The sequence below is a fragment of the Pleurodeles waltl genome, chromosome 4_1 (genome assembly GCF_031143425.1).
Source record: "Pleurodeles waltl isolate 20211129_DDA chromosome 4_1, aPleWal1.hap1.20221129, whole genome shotgun sequence".
Lineage (NCBI taxonomy): Eukaryota > Metazoa > Chordata > Amphibia > Caudata > Salamandridae > Pleurodeles > Pleurodeles waltl.
The window spans coordinates 76,892,472-76,913,881 of NC_090442.1; the positions used below are offsets into that span (position 1 = coordinate 76,892,472).

General features: G+C 44.5%; 3 non-coding genes across 3 annotated transcripts; all 3 read right to left on the reverse strand.

Moving 5' to 3' along the window:
- Positions 1-3,157: 3,157 nt before the first annotated feature.
- Positions 3,158-3,229, reverse strand: TRNAC-GCA (transfer RNA cysteine (anticodon GCA)). The gene has a single exon. It is a non-coding gene; the product is annotated as a tRNA-Cys (tRNA).
- Positions 3,230-5,321: 2,092 nt separating this feature from the next.
- Positions 5,322-5,393, reverse strand: TRNAC-GCA (transfer RNA cysteine (anticodon GCA)). The gene has a single exon. It is a non-coding gene; the product is annotated as a tRNA-Cys (tRNA).
- Positions 5,394-19,513: 14,120 nt separating this feature from the next.
- Positions 19,514-19,584, reverse strand: TRNAC-GCA (transfer RNA cysteine (anticodon GCA)). The gene has a single exon. It is a non-coding gene; the product is annotated as a tRNA-Cys (tRNA).
- Between the last annotated feature and the right edge of the window lie 1,826 nt (positions 19,585-21,410).

Sequence of the window (21,410 nt, forward strand, 5' to 3'; positions counted from 1 at the left end):
CAGGAACGAAAAGGGCTAGAGACTTTCCCTTTGGAGGAGGGATCCCTCTTGCCTTGGAGAGTCGTGCAGAAGTATTTTCCCGCCGAAAGGACGCCAACAAGCCTTGCTAGACGCAAATCGTGTGTTTGGCGTTTTTGGACGCTGCCGGGGCCCAGGAGGGACCAGGAGGTCGGAAATTGGACCTGAAGAGAGAGGGGACGTCGAGCAAGACAAAGAGCACTCACTGAAGCAGGTAGCACCCAGAGAAGTGCCAGAAACAGGCACTACAAGGATGCGTGAAACGGTGCTCGCCGAAGTTGCACAAAGGAGTCCCACGTCGCCGGAGACCAACTTAGAAAGTCGTGCAATGCAGGTTAGAGTGCCGTGGACCCAGGCTTGGCTGTGCACAAAAGATTTCCGCCGGAAGTGCACAGGGGCCGGAGTAGCTGCAAAGTCGCGGTTCCCAGCAATGCAGCCCAGCGAGGTGAGGCAAGGACTTACCTCCACCAAACTTGGGCTGAAGAGTCACTGGACTGTGGGGGTCACTTGGACAGCGTCGCTGGATTCGAGGGACCTCGCTCGTCGTGCTGAGAGGAGACCCAAGGGACCGGTAATGCAGCTTTTTGGCGCCTGCGGTTGCAGGGGGAAGATTCCGTCGACCCACGGGAGATTTCTTCAGAGCTTCTGGTGCAGAGAGGACGCAGGCTACCCCCACAGCATGCACAAGCAGGAAAACAGTCGAGAAGGCGGCAGGATCAGCGTTACAGAGTTGCAGTAGTCGTCTTTGCTACTATGTTGCAGGTTTGCAGGCTTCCAGCGCGGTCAGCGGTCGATTCCTTATCAGAAGGTGAAGAGAGAGATGCAGAGGAACTCGGCTGAGCTCATGCATTCGTTATCTAAAGTTTCCCCAGAGACAGAGACCCTAAATAGCCAGAAAAGAGGGTTTGGCTACCTAGGAGAGAGGATAGGCTACTAACACCTGAAGGAGCCTATCAGCAGGAGTCTCTGACGTCACCTGGTGGCACTGGCCACTCAGAGCAGTCCAGTGTGCCAGCAGCACCTCTGTTTCCAAGATGGCAGAGGTCTGGAGCACACTGGAGGAGCTCTGGACACCTCCCAGGGGAGGTGCAGGTCAGGGGAGTGGTCACTCCCCTTTCCTTTGTCCAGTTTCGCGCCAGAGCAGGGGCTAAGGGGTCCCTGAACCGGTGTAGACTGGCTTATGCAGAATTGGGCACATCTGTGCCCAACAAAGCATTTCCAGAGGCTGGGGGAGGCTACTCCTCCCCTGCCTTCACACCATTTTCCAAAGGGAGAGGGTGTCACACCCTCTCTCAGAGGAAGTTCTTTGTTCTGCCATCCTGGGCCAGGCCTGGCTGGACCCCAGGAGGGCAGATGCCTGTCTGAGGGGTTGGCAGCAGCAGCAGCTGCAGTGAAACCCCAGGAAGGGCAGTTTGGCAGTACCAGGGTCTGTGCTACAGACCACTGGGATCATGGGATTGTGCCAACTATGCCAGGATGGCATAGAGGGGGCAATTCCATGATCATAGACATGTTACATGGCCATATTCGGAGTTACCATGGTGAAGCTACATATAGGTAGTGACCTATATGTAGTGCACGCGTGTAATGGTGTCCCCGCACTCACAAAGTTCAGGGAATTGGCTCTGAACAATGTGGGGGCACCTTGGCTAGTGCCAGGGTGCCCTCACACTAAGTAACTTTGCACCTAACCTTTACCAGGTAAAGGTTAGACATATAGGTGACTTATAAGTTACTTAAGTGCAGTGTAAAATGGCTGTGAAATAACGTGGACGTTATTTCACTCAGGCTGCAGTGGCAGGCCTGTGTAAGAATTGTCAGAGCTCCCTATGGGTGGCAAAAGAAATGCTGCAGCCCATAGGGATCTCCTGGAACCCCAATACCCTGGGTACCTCAGTACCATATACTAGGGAATTATAAGGGTGTTCCAGTAAGCCAATGTAAATTGGTAAAACTGGTCACTAGCCTGTCAGTGACAATTTGGAAAGAAATGAGAGAGCATAACCACTGAGGTTCTGGTTAGCAGAGCCTCAGTGAGACAGTTAGTCACTACACAGGTAACACATTCAGGCACACTTATGAGCACTGGGGCCCTGGGTTACCAGGGTCCCAGTGACACATACAACTAAAACAACATATATACAGTGAAAAATGGGGGCAACATGCCAGGCAAGATGGTACTTTTCTACACAGTGTACCAGCATTTGGGTCCAGTTTTGTCTAGCCGATGTTACCTTACATACTAATTACAGTAAATAGGTGTGCTACTGGAGAAAGACACAAGTAACAGCATGCAGGCATTTGTTTCTTACACATATTACTATCAGTAAGCACACATGCTACTGTCCAAACTCAGTTCTAAAACTGCAGAGACTTCTGTTACAGTATAAGGACATTTGTGAAAGCATTACGGGCATACAGTGTCCACACACTCACATCTTGGCTGCTGTACAGGCACACAGTGTTTCTTAAAGCACAACAAATCAGCTGTGCTGTGGTAAATACAGTGGAATTTAGAAACTTGTGATTTGTTTACCCATGTATTTTTTCTTTGCACCTGCAATTTCTACTATATGCTCAATTATTAGAAGCAATGCTTGTTAATAAATCCATGCCGTAAAACATTATCTGAGTGCTGCACACTACAGAATGTAGAAAGATGTATTAAAGTACACAGTATCATGCTGTGTACACAAATTTCAATTTGTCTCTGTGTGCCAATGTACGAACTCTTGTTTTACTCGAATTGATCCATGGTGCAGTTACTGGGCGTGAGTGTGAAAACTGTTAATTTTCGCACAACAGTCTTAAGGATGCACATAAAACTTTGAGCTATTTTGTTTAAATAGTCGTTTTAGTGTGAAATACTTTCAATAAATCATCAAGAATTGTAGAAAGTGATATAGAAAGAAATTGACAGCTTCTTTCATGTGTGAAGGGGGCACCCAGATTGATCCATGGTGCAGTTATTGGGTGTGAGTGTGAAAACCGTTAATTTTCAACAAGAGTCTTAAGGATGCACATAAAACTTTGAGCTATTTTGCTTAATTAGTCGTTTTAGTGTGACATACTTTCAAAAAATCCCCAAGAATTGAAAAAAGCGATACAGAAAGAAATTGACAGCTTCTTTAAAGTATTAAGGGGGAACCCGGATTTGAACCAGGGACCTCTTGATCTGCAGTCAAATGCTCTACCACTGAGCTATACCCCCTTGTTGTAATATCTGGAACTGGATGGAGTAGAAACTGCTGCTGTGGATCTCATCAGAACGGCTTCCTCTTTTATAGGCTGTCTCTATACCACCTGCTGATTTATTAGTCACAGGGTCTGGGACACAGCCTGACTCATGCCCCTGGCTACAAGCTGATGGACACACTCAACACACCTGCTGCTTCACTATTCACACCAAAATACATAGCATGACAGCAGGTCCTAGGCCAAGGGTGCCAATTCACTCTCAAGCTCACTCTTGCTTCACTAGTCACAGGGACTGCTATGGAGACCGGCTGCTGGTCCTTTCACACAACCCTCTTACGGACGCAGATAAAACCTAAAACTCTTTTTAATTAGTGGTTTTTCTGTGACATACTTTCAAGAAATCTCCAGAAATTTAAATAAGTAAGAGAGAATTTTTTTTTTGTTCCTTAAAAGGAGAAGTGGGAAGCAAGACTTGAACTGGGGATCTCTTGATCTGCAGGGACATACTTTACTGCAGGGATATACACATCCTCTTTTCCAGAAATATGCCTTCACACACACCTTATTACTGCGTGCAGCAGGCTGTAGAGTGCAGACGTCACATACAATACCATGGACTCTGACTAGCACTGAGTTATACCTACTCTGGGATTCCAGCTGTGGGACTAGCTTACTCTCTTGTCTACTCACCATGATGGAAGTGAGAGTGAGTCTTACTCTCTTCTGCAATCACTCTGTGCCCTAAATTTCAGGTAGTCTCTCGTCTGCTCACTCTCTGCAGTAAGAGTGCAAAGCTGTCAGTGACTCAGCCAGTCTAAGCCTCCTAGCTCAGTTAAAAATCCACTGCCTCAGACATTGACAGAACACAACTCTAGTGAGGAAAGACTTCTTTTTAACAGTGCTTTGGTTAGCAGTACCATACAACTCTCACACAGTCACTATCTCTTCTAATCAATGCAAGTTCACATAGATGTCTTTTAAAATGCAATTTCTGTGTCCCTCACGTGGTAATGTCTTTAACAATGCTATATCTTTGTTTTATGGTAAAACAATTTGATATGGTATACATATTGGACCAGTCTTACTGTACATTCTAGTAACGGTAAGCTGGCGTGATACTAGTGAAACACGCTGGAAACAGTACACAGGCCAGTCACAGTGTACCAGCATTTGGGTCCAGTTTTGTCTAGCCGATGTTACCTTACATACTAATTACAGTAAATAGGTGTGCTACTGGAGAAAGACACAAGTAACAGCATGCAGGCATTTGTTTCTTACACATATTACTATCAGTAAGCACACATGCTACTGTCCAAACTCAGTCCTAACACTGCAGAGACTTCTGTTACAGTATAAGGACATTTGTGAAAGCATTACGGGCATACAGTGTCCACACACTCACATCTTTGCTGCTGTACAGGCACACAGTGTTTCTTAAAGCACAACAAATCAGCTGTGCTGTGGTAAAAACAGTGGAATTTAGAAACTTGTGATTTGTTTACCCATGTATTTTTCCTTTGCAGTTGCAATATCTGCTATATGCTCAATTATTAGAAGCAATGCTTGTTAATAAATCCATGCCGTAAAACATTATCTGTGTGCTGCACACTACAGAATGTAGAAAGATGTATTAAAGTACACAGTATCATGCTGTGTACACAAATTTCAATTTGTCTCTGTGTGCCAATGTACGAACTCTTGTTTTACTCGAATTGATCCATGGTGCAGTTACTGGGCGTGAGTGTGAAAACTGTTAATTTTCGCACAACAGTCTTAAGGATGCACATAAAACTTTGAGCTATTTTGTTTAAATAGTCGTTTTAGTGTGAAATACTTTCAATAAATCCCCAAGAATTGTAGAAAGTGATATAGAAAGAAATTGACAGCTTCTTTCATGTGTGAAGGGGGCACCCAGATTGATCCATGGTGCAGTTACTGGGTGTGAGTGTGAAAACTGTTAATTTTCAACAAGAGTCTTAAGGATGCACATAAAACTTTGAGCTATTTTGCTTAATTAGTCGTTTTAGTGTGACATACTTTCAAAAAATCCCCAAGAATTGAAAAATGCGATACAGAAAGAAATTGACAGCCTCTTTAAAGTATTAAGGGGGCACCGAGATTTGAACCAGGGACCTCTTGATCTGCAGTCAAATGCTCTACCACTGAGCTATACCCCCTTGCTGTAATATCTGGAACTGGATAGACTAGAAACTGCTGCTGTGGATCTCATCAGAACGTCTTCCTCTTTTATAGGCTCTCTATACCACCTGCTGATTTATTAGTCACAGGGTCTGGGACACAGCCTGACTCATGCCCCTGGCTACAAGCTGATGGACACACTCAACACACCTGCTGCTTCACTATTCACACCAAAATACATAGCATGACAGCAGGTCCTAGGCCAAGGGTGCCAATTCACTCTCAAGCTTACTCTTGCTTCACTAGTCACAGGGACTGCTATGGAGACCGGCTGCTGGTCCTTTCACACAACCCTCTTACGGACGCAGAGAAAACCTAAAACTCTTTTTAATTAGTGGTTTTTCTGTGACATACTTTCGTGAAATCACCAGAAATTGAAAAAAGTAAGAGAGAATTGTATTTTTGTTCCTTAAAAGGAGAAGTGGGAAGCAAGACTTGAACTGGGAACCTCTTGATCTGCAGTCACATACTTTACTGCTGGGCTATACACATCCTCTCTTCCAGAAATATGCCTTCACACACACCTTATTACTGCATGCAGCAGGCTGTAGAGTGCAGACGTCACATATAATACCATGGACTCTGACTAGCACTAAGTTATACCTACTCTGGGATTCCAGCTGTGGGACTAGCTTACTCTCTTGTCTACTCACCATGATGGAAGTGAGAGTGAGTCTTACTCTCTTCTGCAATCACTCTGTGCCCTAAATTTCAGTCTTAGTCTCTCGTCTGCTCACTCTCTGCAGTAAGAGTGCAAATCTGTCAGTGACTCAGCCAGTGTAAGCCTCCTAGCTCAGTTAAAAATCCACTGCCTCAGACATTAACAGAACACAACTCTAGTGAGGAAAGACTTCTTTTTAACAGTGCTTTGGTTAGCAGTACCATACAACTCTCACACAGTCACTATCTCTTCTAATCGATGCAAGTTCACATAGATGTCTTTTAAAATGCAATTTCTGTGTCCCTCACATGGTAATGTCTTTAACAATGCTATATCTTTGTTTTATGGTAAAACAATTTGATATGGTATACATATTGGACCAGTCTTACTGTACATTCTAGTAACGGTAAGCTGGCGTGATACTAGTGAAACACGCTGGAAACAGTACACAGGCCAGTCACAGTGTACCAGCATTTGGGTCCAGTTTTGTCTAGCCGATGTTACCTTACATACTAATTACAGTAAATAGGTGTGCTACTGGAGAAAGACAGAAGTAACAGCATGCAGGCATTTGTTTCTTACACATATTACTATCAGTAAGCACACATGCTACTGTCCAAACTCAGTTCTAACACTGCAGAGACTTCTGTTACAGTATAAGGACATTTGTGAAAGCATTACGGGCATACAGTGTCCACACACTCACATCTTGGCTGCTGTACAGGCACACAGTGTTTCTTAAAGCACAACAAATCAGCTGTGCTGTGGTAAATACAGTGGAATTTAGAAACTTGTGATTTGTTTACCCATGTATTTTTTCTTTGCACCTGCAATTTCTGCTATATGCTCAATTATTAGAAGCAATGCTTGTTAATAAATCCATGCCGTAAAACATTATCTGTGTGCTGCTGTGAGAAACTAGGGCTGATTGCAGAGGCCCCATAACTTTTTGCCCCCATTTTCCACTTTATGCTGGTGTTTTCCTGACTCTGATGGTGCCCTGGGTACTGCTAACCAGTCCCAGGGCCTGTGCTCTGTGTAAAATGGATATGCAAATTAGGCTAATTATAATTGGCTAAGTTAACCTACCTATAAGTCCCTAGTATATGGTAGGGCATGTAGGTTTAGGGACCACAGCATAGGTGGTGCACACCTAGGTGCATTGCTGAGGTGCCCAGTGTCATTTTAAAAGCAAGCCTGCCTTGCTGGCTGCTTTTAAATTAAAGTTATATGCAAATTCGACTTTGGAATTAAAGGTACTTCCAAAGTCTTAAACTACCTTATTTTTACATATAAGTCACCCCTAAGGTGTGCCCTATGTGCCCCTAGGGCTGGGTGCCATGTAACTATAAGCAGGGACTTTATAAAAATAAATTTATAAGCCCTGGTGAGGTAAAAACAGCCAAATTCGTTTTTCCCTCATTGAAGTAAATGGCCTTCATAGGCTAGAATGGGCAGACTTTATTTAAAATTTTAAAGTCTCCTTAAATGTTACATACCAAGAATTTGGTATCAAATTGATTGTTATAATAAATCCCACAACTTCCAGTTGTTGGATTTAATATAACCAGTTCAGGTAAAAAGTTTAGACTTTACCTAAAAAGTTGCCAATTTCAGCTCTGCATTGTTTTTGCTGATGTGCTCTGATTGGCCAGCCTGCAGCAGCTTCTGCCAGGCTACTTTAATGAGGTGTGAAGTGGCCTGGCTTCACACAAAGGAATGTGCTTGAGGGAGAGAATCTCCCCTCAGCAGATGGTGAGGCAGGAAGGAGGAGGGCTGCCAAACTGGTCTTCAAAGGCAGAGAAGGACATCTGGAGCACCCAGCAACACCCCCACATCCTGCAACCCCAGACAGCTAGGTGCCCCCTTGATTAGATTAGGAGAGGGCAGGAGAGGGGTGTGTTTATGATTTTTAGCCACACCAGTGGGTGGGCTCAGCCAGATGTAACCTCCAAAAATCAGATTCATCCATGTTGGATTTTTAGAGACTGTTGCCTTCTGGGATGGATTTTTGCCACACTTCCCAGGAAGTGGTCATCACAGGGGGACGACCCTGTCCCTGATTGGAGAACCAGGGCCCCCCTGCTTTTCACCCAGGAGCAAGGATAAAACTGGCAGACCTGCACCCACGCCTCAGATCCCCTCCAGAATTCAACAAGAAAGGAACTAAGGAAGAAGAAGGACTGCCCTGCTGGACCCCTGGCCTGCACCTGGACCCTGCACTCAGAAGGACTGCACCAGCTGCACACTAGGGCTTCACCACAAGAAGGACTTTGCCTGGCTTCAACTGGTTCAAGGAGGGACTCCCTGTTTGCTACAGGTGAAAAATTGCTAACCAGAGTCCCCTGCACCAACTCCTGAAAGAAGCGACCAGCTGACCACTGCCCAGTGGCCAAAAAGGAGTTTGCGCCAGGTGCATTCTGGGAGTTGAAGTCCGCACCCCCAAGGACCATCACAGAACTTCTGGACCCTTGGGGTGAGCTGTGGACCCCAAAAGAACCTTAAAAGAACATCTGGGTGAAGCCCCAGAAGTTTGGAAAAGATTGGAGAATTTTTGAAAAAAAGCTCCATAAAGTGACCGACCCGACGCGGAAATTCTAGCCGGCTTGCCTCAACCGCGACCCGGCCTGACTTCGTGGTTCGTCCCGGTAAAGAAAAACATCCAAAAAAGAGACTAAGTCCGAACGTAAAAAGTTGACCGGGACCTTCCAGCCATCGTATCCGAGAAGGGCTCCATGGACGTCGGATCAAGATCCAGGTTTACCCCGGTCAAAGGATTTTCATCTCGAAAAAACGACTAAGTCCGAAGGTAAAAATCACCACCGAGGAAACCGACTTCACGTATCCGGACAAGGGCTCCAGGAGGTCGGATTCAACTGGCAGGTTCGTCCCGGGGAAGAAAAACATCAAAAAAGAGACTAAGTCAAAAGGTAACTTTTTAACCGAGGCCTCCCGCGACTTGTAGCCGAGCAGGGCTCCATCGCGGTCGGCCTGAAAGTTTGACTTTGCCCCGGTCCTGGTGCAACCACATGACCCGATTGGCGCTTTTTGTTTCTAAGCGCTAGAAAATAATAATACTTTAAAAATTCATATCTCCGGTTCCCCTGAACCGATTTTTAATCGTTTTTGTGTCATTTTAAAGATAAAAATATAAGCTATTTTTATAAATTGGTTTTGGATTTTTAAACTGTTTCCTGTGTTTTATTTAATTACTGTTTTGTGATATTTGAATGCTTTACACTTTGTCTCCTAAGTTAAGCCTTGACGCTCAATGCCAAGCTACCAAGGGTAGAGCTGGGATTAATTTACTGAGACCTAACTGTACTTATGTGGAGGTTTGTGGCTTGTTGCTAGGTGTAGGTACCTACCTGCCCTACCAATAACCCATTTTCCAACATAATTGGAAGCAGCGACGGGATCCTGTACTTGTGTTCAATATCACGTTACAGTTTTAGGTAAAACAAATTAAAAATCCTTTAAATTGTCCTAGTGCAAAAATTGTTTTTAATTTTTAATTTGGATTAATTTCAATTATTGAATTTTTTTAATTTTTCTAAATTCTTGTTTCCAATTTTTGCAAAAAGTTTTTGTTGACACAAAACTAGGGAACCATGGAGCTTGATCTGGCTAGCCTACCCACACTGACAGTAGTCCAGCTTAGGGGGTTGTGTATTGAAAGAGGGTTGCCTGCAACCACTGATCTCAGGAAGCAAATCCTGATCACATCCCTGACAGCATGGGCTGAGGCCCAAGAGGTAGAGTCAGAAGAAGCTCCAGAGGAGGGAGAAAGAAGGGAGGATGCAAGCTCTAACCACTCAGGGGAGGGAAGGCATCTGAGCCTAAGTGAGGATGAGGAAGAACGGTCCTCAGTAGATACAGTCACTAGGGGCAGACCCAAAGCTAGTGGTGGGAAGGGGGTCCTTTCAGGAGGAGAGAACCCATCCATCAGAGAAAGAGAGCTGGAGGCCCAGCTAGCATACATAGCTTTGGAAGCAGAGAAGCTGGCCCTAGAAAAGAAAAAGTGGGCATACAAAGAGAAAAGAGATGGAAGCAGCGATAAAGAAGCTGAGGTGTCCATGGGTGGGGGAGTTTGCCCCAGATTACCCAAGGGGGTGGTTCCTGCTTATGTAGAGGGGGATGACATAGATAAGTGGCTGGGGGCCTTTGAGAGGGCACTCCAAATGAGAAGGGTTAGGCCTCAATACTGGGGTTCCCTTTTGTGGGAGTTGGTCCCCAACTCAGGGAGGGATAGGCTTCTGACCTTAAGGGGGGAGGAGGCAGATTCATACCCTAGTATGAAGAGGTGCTTAGCCAAGAAGTTTGGTCTGACCCCAGAGCAATATAGAATGAAGTTCAGGGACACCCAGTACCCAGTCTTGGGTTGACTTTGTGGACATTTCACTAAAGGCACTAGAGGGCTGGATTATTGGTAACAAAGTAGATACTTATGAGGGGTTATACAATCTGATCATGAGAGAGCACATCTTGACCAATTGTACCCAAGAAAGGTTACGCCAGCATCTAGTGGACTCTAAGCAGACCAACCCTAGAGAGCTAGGGGAGGCAGCTGATGAGTGGTTGAGAACCAGGGTGGTTGTCAAGTCCCAGGGGGGAGACTCCAAGAAGGGGGGGACAGGTCCCCAAAAACCTAAGGAGGGAGGTGGTAAGCCCACCACAGAGACTCCCTCTGTACCCCAGAACCCTAAGAAGGAGGAGAGTAAATCCCACTCCCACTCTGACAAGCAGAGACAGGGAGACCCAGGGTTAAAAAAACTCTTGGACAGTAGGGCTTGCTTTGACTGTCAGCAGACAGGTCACTTCAGAGGAGATGCAGCCTGTCCAAGGAAGGTGGTTAGCACTGGGCTGTCCAGTGTAGCCATAGAGGAGGATTCCTCAGATGATGAAGTCCTCCTAGCATTGTGCTGGGAGACAGGACCAGATGGTAAGCTGGTGATCCCTAAGGGTGGGAGTAGGCACTTCCACCACATTCAAGTGAATGGGATCCCTACCACTGGCCTGAGAGACACCTGTGCCAGTCACACTATAGTGAGTGACCGGTTAGTGACCCCAGACATGTATGTCCCAGGAAAGACAAAGAAAGTCAGGATAGCCACAGGGGAGGTCACCTCCAAACCTGTAGCCATAGTGCCCCTAGAGAGGGAGGGTATCCTTGACTGGATTAGGGTGGTAGTCAGTGCTGACCTCCCCCTAGATTGTATCCTGGGCAATGACCTCCCAGAGGTGAGTCTGGTCCCAGATGGGGTGGTCGCCCAGGGCGCCCCCCCCAACCCAAAGTCCTGGGGAGTCAGTCCCTACAGTTAGGAGACAGGGGTCCCCAAGAAAAGGAAAGAAGAAAAGGAAGGGTAGGCCACTCTTAAAGAGAGTTCCAGGGAGCCAAAGGCCTTCTGCCCCAGTAGGGGGGGAGCCCAGAGTTGGCACTGGTGAGGCCTCACCTGACCCCAAGGAAGTCCTGAGTAGTCAGGCAGCTGTCCAGATGCAAGGTGTTGCCCCTGCACTGACAGAAAGGAGAGTGGAAGGAGGGTGTCTGCCACAGGAGGTGGTAGCCCCCCACTCTAGACAGCAAGAGGGGTGCCAGGACCCCAAAGATGCCCCTAAAGCAGCTCAGCCACCTGTCAGTGGAGAGCTTAGGGTGTGGTTCTGGGTACTGACAGCTGTCAGTAGCCTCTGCTGGGTGCTAGCCTTCCAGGCAGCACTGTACTTGGCCTGGGAGGCAGACCCCAGGGTCAATAGCAAAGTAGGCCCCCTGACCCTGTTGGTCATGGTGGGGTTGCTCAAGTGTTGGGTGACCTCTTTGGGTAAGCTAGGTGTTGCCCTAGCAAAGTTTGGAGTAGGGGAGGTGGGCACCTCACTACCCAAGTTGGCAGAGAGAGAGGAGGAAGACCCCCCTAGAGGGAAGTTTCAGTTTGAGTTGGGTTCTTTTACTGTTGGGATGGCTTCACTACCCAGAGGGAGTGACCCTGACAGGAGGATATAAGGCAGAGTAGGCCCTGCAAAGGGACAGCCAGTTTTCTTCACTGTCTTCCTCGCCTAACAAGCCAGGAAGACTCTCCCAGGGTTGGGCTGAGTCTCCTGGGCGTGTGGGCTGGGGGGGGGGGGTTGTGTGAGAAACTAGGGCTGATTGCAGAGGCCCCATAACTTTTTGCCCCCATTTTCCACTTTATGCTGGTGTTTTCCTGACTCTGATGGTGCCCTGGGTACTGCTAACCAGTCCCAGGGCCTGTGCTCTGTGTAAAATGGATATGCAAATTAGGCTAATTATAATTGGCTAAGTTAACCTACCTATAAGTCCCTAGTATATGGTAGGGCATGTAGGTTTAGGGACCACAGCATAGGTGGTGCACACCTAGGTGCATTGCTGAGGTGCCCAGTGTCATTTTAAAAGCAAGCCTGCCTTGCTGGCTGCTTTTAAATTAAAGTTATATGCAAATTCGACTTTGGAATTAAAGGTACTTCCAAAGTCTTAAACTAACTTATTTTTACATATAAGTCACCCCTAAGGTGTGCCCTATGTGCCCCTAGGGCTGGGTGCCATGTAACTATAAGCAGGGACTTTATAAAAATAGATTTATAAGCCATGGTGAGGTAAAAACAGCCAAATTCGTTTTTCCCTCATTGAAGTAAATGGCCTTCATAGGCTAGAATGGGCAGACTTTATTTTAAATTTTAAAGTCTCCTTAAATGTTACATACCAAGAATTTGGTATCAAATTGATTGTTATAATAAATCCCACAACTTCCAGTTGTTGGATTTAATATAACCAGTTCAGGTAAAAAGTTTAGACTTTACCTAAAAAGTTGCCAATTTCAGCTCTGCATTGTTTTTGCTGATGTGCTCTGATTGGCCAGCCTGCAGCAGCTTCTGCCAGGCTACTTTAATGAGGTGTGAAGTGGCCTGGCTTCACACAAAGGAATGTGCTTGGGGGAGAGAATCTCCCCTCAGCAGATGGTGAGGCAGGAAGGGGGAGGGCTGCCAAACTGGTCTTCAAAGGCAGAGAAGGACATCTGGAGCACCCAGCAACACCCCCACATCCTGCAACCCCAGACAGCTAGGTGCCCCCTTGATTAGATTAGGAGAGGGCAGGAGAGGGGTGTGTTTATGATTTTTAGCCACACCAGTGGGTGGGCTCAGCCAGATGTAACCTCCAAAAATCAGATTCATCCATGTTGGATTTTTAGAGACTGTTGCCTTCTGGGATGGATTTTTGCCACACTTCCCAGGAAGTGGTCATCACAGGGGGACGACCCTGTCCCTGATTGGAGAACCAGGGCCCCCCTGCTTTTCACCCAGGAGCAAGGATAAAACCTGCACCCACGCCTCAGATCCCCTCCAGAATTCAACAAGAAAGGAACTAAGGAAGAAGAAGGACTGCCCTGCTGGACCCCTGGCCTGCACCTGGACCCTGCACTCAGAAGGACTGCACCAGCTGCACACTTGGGCTTCACCACAAGAAGGACTTTGCTTGGCTTCAACTGGTTCAAGGAGGGACTCCCTGTTTGCTACAGGTGAAAAATTGCTAACCAGAGTCCCCTGCACCAACTCCTGAAAGAAGCGACCAGCTGACCACTGCCCAGTGGCCAAAAAGGAGTTTGCGCCAGGTGCATTCTGGGAGTTGAAGTCCGCACCCCCAAGGACCATCACAGAACTTCTGGACCCTTGGGGTGAGCTGTGGACCCCAAACGAACCTTAAAAGAACATCTGGGTGAAGCCCCAGAAGTTTGGAAAAGATTGGAGAATTTTTGAAAAAAAGCTCCATAAAGTGACCGACCCGACGCGGAAATTCTAGCCGGCTTGCCTCAACCGCGACCCGGCCTGAGTTCGTGGTTCGTCCCGGTAAAGAAAAACATCCAAAAAAGAGACTAAGTCCGAACGTAAAAAGTTGACCGGGACCTTCCAGCCATCGTATCCGAGAAGGGCTCCATGGACGTCGGATCAAGATCCAGGTTTACCCCGGTCAAAGGATTTTCATCTCGAAAAAACGACTAAGTCCGAAGGTAAAAATCACCACCGAGCAAACCGACTTCGCGTATCCGGACAAGGGCTCCAGGAGGTCGGATTCAACTGGCAGGTTCGTCCCGGGGAAGAAAAACATCAAAAAAGAGACTAAGTCAGAAGGTAACTTTTTAACCGAGGCCTCCCGCGACTTGTAGCCGAGAAGGGCCCCATCGCGGTCGGCCTGAAAGTTTGACTTTGCCCCGGTCCTGGTGCAACCAGATGACCCGATTGGCGCTTTTTGTTTCTAAGCGCTAGAAAATAATAATACTTTAAAAATTCATATCTCCGGTTCCCCTGAACCGATTTTAATCGTTTTTGTGTCATTTTAAAGATAAAAATATAAGCTATTTTTATAAATTGGTTTTGGATTTTTAAACTGTTTCCTGTGTTTTATTTAATTACTGTTTTGTGATATTTGAATGCTTTACACTTTGTCTCCTAAGTTAAGCCTTGACGCTCGATGCCAAGCTACCAAGGGTAGAGCTGGGATTAATTTACTGAGACCTAACTGTACTTATGTGGAGGTTTGTGGCTTGTTGCTAGGTGTAGGTACCTACCTGCCCTACCAATAACCCATTTTCCAACAGCTGCACACTACAGAATGTAGAAAGATGTATTAAAGTACACAGTATCATGCTGTGTACACAAATTTCAATTTGTCTCTGTGTGCCAATGTACGAACTCTTGTTTTACTCGAATTGATCCATGGTGCAGTTACTGGGCGTGAGTGTGAAAACTGTTAATTTTCGCACAACAGTCTTAAGGATGCACATAAAACTTTGAGGTATTTTGTTTAAATAGTCGTTTTAGTGTGATATACTTTCAATAAATCATCAAGAATTGTAGAAAGTGATACGAAAAAGAAATTGACAGCTTCTTTCATGTGTGAAGGGGGCACCCAGATTGATCCATGGTGCAGTTACTGGGAGTGAGTGTGAAAACTGTTAATTTTCAACAAGAGTCTTAAGGATGCACATAAAACTTTGAGCTATTTTGCTTAATTAGTCGTTTTAGTGTGACATACTTTCAAAAAATCCCCAAGAATTGAAAAAAGCGATACAAAAAGAAATTGACAGCTTCTTTAAAGTATTAAGGGGGCACCCGGTTTTGTACCAGAGACCTCTTGATCTGCAGTCAAATGCACTACCACTGAGCTATACCCTCTAGTTGTAATATCTGGAACTGGATGGACTAGAAACTGCTGCTGTGGATCTCATCAGAACGGCTTCCTCTTTTATAGGCTGTCTCTATACCACCTGCTGATTTATTAGTCACAGGGTCTGGGACACAGCCTGACTCATGCCCCTGGCTACAAGCTGATAGACACACTCAACACACCTGCTGCTTCACTATTCACACCAAAATACATAGCATGACAGCAGGTCCTAGGCCAAGGGTGCCAATTCACTCTCAAGCTTACTCTTGCTTCACTAGTCACAGGGACTGCTATGGAGACCGGCTGCTGGTCCTTTCACACAACCCTCTTATGGACACATATAAAACCTAAAACTCTTTTTAATTAGTGGTTTTTCTGTGACATACTTTCGAGAAATCACCAGAAATTGAAATAAGTAAGAGAGAATTTTTTTTTTGTTCCTTAAAAGGAGAAGTGGGAAGCAAGACTTGACCTGGAGACCTCTGGATCTGCAGTCACATACTTTACTGCTGAGCTATACACATCCTCTTTTCCCAAAATATGCCTTCACACACACCTTATTACTGCGTTCAGCAGGCTGTAGAGTGCAGACGTCACATATAATACCATGGACTCTGACTAGCACTGAGTTATACCTACTCTGGGATTCCAGCTGTGGGACTAGCTTACTCTCTTGTCTACTCACCATGCTGGAAGTGAGAGTGAGTCTTACTCTCTTCTGCAATCACTCTGTGCCCTAAATTTCAGTCTTAGTCTCTCGTCTGCTCACTCTCTGCAGTAAGTGTGCAAAGCTGTCAGTGACTCAGCCAGTCTAAGCCTCCTAGCTCATTTAAAAATCCACTGCCTCAGACATTGACAGAACACAACTCTAGTGAGGAAAGACTTCTTTTTAACAGTGCTTTGGTTAGCAGTACCATACAACTCTCACACAGTCACTATCTCTTCTAATCGATGCAAGTTCACATAGATGTCTTTTAAAATGCAATTTCTGTGTCCCTCACGTGGTAATGTCTTTAACAATGCTATATCTTTGTTTTATGGTAAAACAATTTGATATGGTATACATATTGGACCAGTCTTACTGTACATTCTAGTAACGGTAAGCTGGCGTGATACTAGTGAAACATACTGGAAACAGTACACAGGCCAGTCACAGTGTACCAGCATTTGGGTCCAGTTTTGTCTAGCCGATATTACCTTACATACTAATTACAGTAAATAGGTGTGCTACTGGAGAAAGACACAAGTAACAGCATGCAGGCATTTGTTTCTTACACATATTACTATCAGTAAGCACACATGCTACTGTCCAAACTCAGTTCTAACACTGCAGAGACTTCTGTTACAGTATAAGGACATTTGTGAAAGCATTACGGGAATACAGTGTCCACACAATCACATCTTTGCTGCTGTACAGGCACACAGTGTTTCTTAAAGCACAACAAATCAGCTGTGCTGTGGTAAATACAGTGGAATTTAGAAACTTGTGATTTGTTTACCCATGTATTTTTTCTTTGCACCTGCAATTTCTACTATATGCTCAATTATTAGAAGCAATGCTTGTTAATAAATCCATGCCGTAAAACATTATCTGAGTGCTGCACACTACAGAATGTAGAAAGATGTATTAAAGTACACAGTATCATGCTGTGTACACAAATTTCAATTTGTCTCTGTGTGCCAATGTACGAACTCTTGTTTTACTCGAATTGATCCATGGTGCAGTTACTGGGCGTGAGTGTGAAAACTGTTAATTTTCGCACAACAGTCTTAAGGATGCACATAAAACTTTGAGCTATTTTGTTTAAATAGTCGTTTTAGTGTGAAATACTTTCAATAAATCCCCAAGAATTGTAGAAAGTGATATAGAAAGAAATTGACAGCTTCTTTCATGTGTGAAGGGGGCACCCAGATTGATCCATGGTGCAGTTACTGGGTGTGAGTGTGAAAACTGTTAATTGTCAACAAGAGTCTTAAGGATGCACATAAAACTTTGAGCTATTTTGCTTAATTAGTCGTTTTAGTGTGACATACTTTCAAAAAATCCCCAAGAATTGAAAAAAGCGATACAGAAAGAAATTGACAGCTTCTTTAAAGTATTAAGGGGGCACCCGGATTTGAAACAGGGACCTCTTGTTCTGCAGTCAAATTCTCTACCACTGAGGTATACCTCCTTGTTTTAATATATGGAACTGGATGGACTAGAAACTGCTGCTGTGGATCTCATCAGAACGGCTTCCTCTTTTATAGGCTGTCTCTATACCACCTGCTGATTTATTAGTCACAGGGTCTGGGACACAGCCTGTCTCATGCCCCTGGCTACAAGCTGATGGACACACTCAACACACCTGCTGCTTCACTATTCACACCAAAATACATAGCATGACAGCAGGTCCTAGGCCAAGGGTGCCAATTCACTCTCAAGCTTACTCTTGCTTCACTAGTCACAGGGACTGCTATGGAGACAGGCTGCTGGTCCTTTCACACAACCCTCTTACGGACGCAGATAAAACCTAAAACTCTTTTCAATTAGTGGTTTTTCTGTGACATACTTTCGAGAAATCACCAGAAATTGAAATAAGTAACAGAGAATTTTTTTTTTGTTCCTTAAAAGGAGAAGTGGGAAGCAATACTTCAACTGGGGACCTCTTGATCTACAGTCACATACTTTACTGCTGAGCTATACACATCCTCTTTTCATGAAATATGCCTTCACACACACATTGTTACTGCTTGCAGCAGGCTGTAGAGTGCAGACGTCACATATAATACCATGGACTCTGACTAGCACTGAGTTATACCTACTCTGGGATTCCAGCTGTGGGACTAGCTTACTCTCTTGTCTACTCACCATGCTAGAAGTGAGAGTGAGTCTTACTCTCTTCTGCAATCACTCTGTGCCCTAAATTTCAGTCTTAGTCTCTCGTCTGCTCACTCTCTGCAGGAAGTGTGCAAAGCTGTCAGTGACTCAGCCAGTCTAAGCCTCCTGGCTCATTTAAAAATCCACTGCCTCAGACATTGACAAAAAACAACTCTAGTGAGGAAAGACTTCTTTTTAACAGTTCTTTGGTTAACAGTGCCATACAACTCTCAAACAGTCACTATCTCTTCTAATCGATGCAAGTTCAAATAGATGTCTTTTAAAATGCAATTTCTGTTTCCCTCACGTGGTAATGTCTTTAACAATGCTATATCTTTGTTTTATGGTAAAACAATTTGATATGATATACATATTGGACCAGTCTTACTGTACATTCTAGTAACGGTAAGCTGGCGTGATACTAGTGAAACACACTGGAAACAGTACACAGGCCAGTCACAGTGTACCAGCATTTGGGTCCAGTTTTGTCTAGCCGATAATACCTTACATACTAATTACAGTAAATAGGTGTGCTACTGGAGAAAGACACAAGTAACAGCATGCAGGCATTTGTTTCTTACACATATTACTATCAGTAAGCACACATGCTACTGTCCAAACTCAGTTCTAACACTGCAGAGACTTCTGTTACAGTATAAGGACATTTGTGAAAGCATTACGGGCATACAGTGCCCACACACTCACATCTTTGCTGCTGTACATGCACACAGTGTTTCTTAAAGCACAACAAATCAGCTGTGCTGTGGTAAATACAGTCGAATTTAGAAACTTGTGATTTGTTTACCCATGTATTTTTTCTTTGCACCTGCAATTTCTGCTATATGCTCTAATATTAGAAGCAATGCTTGTTAATAAATCCATGCCGTAAAACATTATCTGTGTGCTGCACACTACAGAATGTAGAAAGATGTATTAAAGTACACAGTATCATGCTGTGTACACAAATTTCAATTTGTCATTGTGTGCCAATGTATGAACTCTTGTTTTACTCGAATTGATCCATGGTGCAGTTACTGGGCGTGAGTGTGAAAACTGTTAATTTTCGCACAACAGTCTTAAGGATGCACATAAAACTTTGAGGTATTTTGTTTAAATAGTCGTTTTAGTGTGAAATACTTTCAATAAATCCCCAAGAATTGTAGAAAGTGATATAGAAAGAAATTGACAGCTTCTTTCATGTGTGAAGGGGGCACCCAGATTGATCCATGGTGCAGTTACTGGGTGTGAGTGTGAAAACTGTTAATTTTCAACAAGAGTCTTAAGGATGCACATAAAACTTTGAGCTATTTTGCTTAATTAGTTGTTTTAGTGTGACATACTTTCAAAAAATCCCCAAGAATTGAAAAAAGCGATACAGAAAGAAATTGACAGCTTCTTTAAAGTATTAAGGGGGTAACCGGATTTGAACCAGGGACCTCTGATCTGCAGTCAAATGCTCTACCACTGAGTTATACCCCCTTGCTGTAATATCTGGAACTGGATGGACTAGAAACTGCTGCTGTGGATCTCATCAGAACGGCTTCCTCTTTTATAGGCTCTCTATACCACCTGCTGATTTATTAGTCACAGGGTCTGGGACACAGCCTGACTCATGCCCCTGGCTACAAGCTGATGGACACACTCAACACACCTGCTGCTTCACTATTCACACCAAAATACATAGCATGACAGCAGGTCCTGGGCCAAGGGTGCCAATTCACTCTCAAGCTTACTCTTGCTTCACTAGTCACAGGGACTGCTATGGAGACCGGCTGCTGGTCCTTTCACACAACCCTCTTACGGACGCAGATAAAACCTAAAACTCTTTTTAATTAGTGGTTTTTCTGTGACATACTTTCAAGAAATCTCCAGAAATTGAAATAAGTAACAGAGAATTTTTTTTTTGTTCCTTAAAAGGAGAAGTGGAAAGCAAGACTTGAACTGGGGACCTCTTGATCTGCAGACACAAACTTTACTGCTGGGCTATACACATCCTCTTTTCAAGAAATGTGCCTTCACACACACCTTATTACTGCTTGCAGCAGGCTGTAGAGTGCAGACGTCACATATAATACCATGGTCTCTGACTAGCACTGAGTTATACCTACTCTGGGATTCCAGCTGTGGGACTAGCTTACTCTCTTGTCTACTCACCATACTAGAAGTGAGAGTGAGTCTTACTCTCTTCTGCAATCACTCTGTGCCCTAAATTTCAGTCTTAGTCTCTCGTCTGCTCACTCTCTGCAGTAAGTGTGCAAAGCTGTAGTGACTCAGCCAGTCTAAGCCTCCTGGCTCATTTAAAAATCCACTGCCTCAGACATTGACAGAAAACAACTCTAGTGAGGAAAGACTTCTTTTTAACAGTGCTTTGGTTAACAGTACCATACAACTCTCACACAGTCACTATCTCTTCTAATCGATGCAAGTTCAAATAGATGTCTTTTAAAATGCAATTTCTGTTTCCCTCACGTGGTAATGTCTTTAACAATGCTATATCTTTGTTTTATGGTAAAACAATTTGATATGGTATACATATTGGACCAGTCTTACTGTACATTCTAGTAACGGTAAGCTGGCGTGATACTAGTGAAACACACTGGAAACAGTACACAGGCCAGTCACAGTGTACCAGCATTTGGGTCCAGTTTTGTCTAGCCGATATTACCTTACATACTAATTACAGTAAATAGATGTGCTACTGGAGAAAGACACAAGTAACAGCATGCAGGCATTTGTTTCTTACACATATTACTATCAGTAAGCACACATGCTACTGTCCAAACTCAGTTCTAACACTGCAGAGACTTCTGTTACAGTATAAGGACATTTGTGAAAGCATTACGGGCATACAGTGTCCACACACTCACATCTTTGCTGCTGTACATGCACACAGTGTTTCTTAAAGCACAACAAATCAGCTGTGCTGTGGTAAATACAGTGGAATTTAGAAACTTGTGATTTGTTTACCCATGTATTTTTTCTTTGCACCTGCAATTTCTGCTATATGCTCAATTATTAGAAGCAATGCTTGTTAATAAATCCATGCCGTAAAACATTATCTGTGTGCTGCACACTACAGAATGTAGAAAGATGTTTGAAAGTACACAGTATCCTGCTGTGTACACAAATTTCAATTTGTCTCTGTGTGCCAATGTATGAACTCTTGTTTTACTCGAATTGATCTATGGTGCAGTTACTGGGCGTGAGTGTGAAAACTGTTAATTTTCGCACAACAGTCTTAAGGATGCACATAAAACTTTGAGGTATTTTGTTTAAATAGTCGTTTTAGTGTGATATACTTTCAA